The sequence below is a fragment of the Chionomys nivalis genome, chromosome 10 (genome assembly GCF_950005125.1).
Source record: "Chionomys nivalis chromosome 10, mChiNiv1.1, whole genome shotgun sequence".
Lineage (NCBI taxonomy): Eukaryota > Metazoa > Chordata > Mammalia > Rodentia > Cricetidae > Chionomys > Chionomys nivalis.
This window is the reverse complement of record NC_080095.1, coordinates 3,754,781-3,757,450: the sequence shown is the minus strand read 5'-3', so window position 1 is coordinate 3,757,450 and position 2,670 is coordinate 3,754,781.

Genomic DNA, 2,670 nt, shown 5'->3' with positions numbered 1-2,670 from the left:
AAGGTGAGGCAGTCCTGCAATGCCATTAGCCATAGGACAGGTTGCCTGTGTTGTTCTGTAATTTTTTCTTAGGTGAATATCAATGACAAGTTAGTAGCACATTATTCTACTTTCAATTCAAGGGACATTTTGAACCTCTAGATGATTTGCTTTGGCTTCTGTGTGTTATTTATCAGAGGCTAAATGATCAATGTTTGATGAGAGGATATTAGCATAGAGCAGATGCTTCATGGTTTTGCAGGTGAACCCAACCTTCCAGGTATTAATCACTGTCTTGTTAGGGTTTCTATTGCTATGAAGAGACACCATGACCATGGCAACCTTTTTAAAAGGAAAACATTTTAGTGGGGTGATTCGCTTGTAGCTTAGAGGTTTGATCTATTATCATCATGACATGAAGCAAAGCAGCATGAAGCATACATGGTGCTAAAGCTGAGAGTCCTTACTTCTTGATCCAAAAGCAATAGGTAATAAACTGTCTCACTGAGCATGGCTTGAGCATATATGGGACCTCAAAGCCCATCTCCACAGTGATATGCTTCTTTCAACGAGCTCACATCTACTCCAACAATGCAATACCTTCTAATAGTATCACTCCCTTTGGGGTCATTTTCTTTCAAACCATCACTTTCTACTCCCTGGCTCCTGAGGCCTTGTAGTCATATCATAATGCAAAAATGCATTCAGTCCAAGTTCAAAAATCCCCATAATCTACCACAGTCTCAAACTTATTTAAAACACTAATGTTTAAAGTCTGTTTTGAGATTAATGCAATCTCTTAACTGTAATTCCCTATAAAATAAAAAGCAAAAAGCAAATCACATACTTCCAACATATAATGGCACAGAATATACATTACCATTCCAAAATGCAGGGAAGGGAGCATAGTGAGGAAATACTAGACCACAGCAAGACTGAAAATCTGCTGAACTAGATTCTCCATGCCTGATGTCAATGCACTCTTCAGTTCTCCAACTCCTTTCATCTCTATTGAATGTAACACACTTCCTTCTCTTGGGCTGGTTCCACTCCCTGTTAGCAGCTTTCCTTGGCAGATATCTCACAGTTCTGGTATCACCAACATCTTGGGGCCTCTGAAGGCAATCCAAGACTTTATATTCATAGCTTCATGCAATGGCCTCTCTACTAAGATTCCATTGAGGGACACCCCTGACACGTGCCTGGCTTCTGTTGAGGACCAGAGGCAAATTTCAGATCCCTTTCTTCTATACTTAACTCTAAAGTCAGAACTAAGTGGCTGAAGCTGCCAAGTTCTTCAGCATGCTGGGACTAGAACATGGCCCCCTTGTTCAATTATATAGTCAACAACTTTCTGTTTTCCATGGTTTCCTTCAGAGCCTAAACTTGGTCCTGAAACTTACTTTGTAGACCAGGCTAGCCTCCACCAATGCTGACCTTCTTAGTGCTGGGATTAAAGATGAGCACCACCACAACCAGGTCTAAGCTTTTCTTTAGTTCCTTTTCACAGATTGGAAACTCAGCTGGGTGGGATCTTGCCCTGAGGTCACCACCCCCTTTATTTCCTTTCTTAATCTGTTGATCTCCTTGAACACAGAATTTAGATCCATTATCATTTTCTCCTGAAATATTTTTCATTGCTCACCTTTCTCTTTTTCATTATATGTCTTCATTAGAGTTTCCACAGGTAACCACAAGATAAACTCTATGCTAGGCTGTTTTGAAATTTCATCCAACAACATAATTAATTCAAAACTCTTCACTTTAGCCTCATGCAAACTTTTCTGACAAGATCGAAGGCAGCCACATTCTTTACCAGAATATCACAGGAATGATTTCTGGGCAACATACTAAAATTCTTCTGAAACCTCTTGAGCCAGCCCCCACAGTTCAAATTACTCTTAGCCCCAGTGTCTTCCGTGCTCCTACTAGGATGGTCCATTAAGCAGCACTTAAAGCATTCCACTGCTTTCCTAACCCAAATTCTCAAGTCCATATGATTCCAAACAAAAACATGGTCTGACATATCACAGTAATATCTCATTTCTGGTACCAATTTCTGTCTTAGTTAGGATTTCTGTTACTATGAAGAGGCACAACACCATACCAACTCTTATAAAGGAAAACATTTAATTGGAGTGACTCGCTTCCAGTTTAGAGGTTTAGGCTACATCATCATGGCAGGAAGCAAGGCAGCATGTTGGCAGACATGGTGCAGGAGCTCAGTGCCCTTACATCTTGATCCAAAGGTGATAGGAAGTGAACTGTCTCACTGATCATGGCTTAAGCATATACGAGACATCAAATTCTGTCTCCCCGATGACATGCTTTCTCCAACAAGCCCACACCTACTCTAATAAGGCAACACCTAGAAATAGCCCACTCTATTTGGGGGCCATTTTCTTTCAAACCATCACAATCTCTGAGTTTGTTTCTTCAACAGTATATGGATCTGAAAGCCAGAAGGTAGGATGTAGAATTTAGGTATGAGCTTAAGAACAGAAGCACGGCTTGATGGGATGTATGCAATAGTAATATGACCAGCCACATGTGAAACAATGTCCTTTGCATTGTGTGGGCTCCTTAAGCTTCCAAAAATAAAACCATAGGATTTGGAGACAAGAAAGAATCTTAGCATATACAATAAGATGTCTCCATCTCATAGGGAGGAAGCTATTGGCCTACAGACTA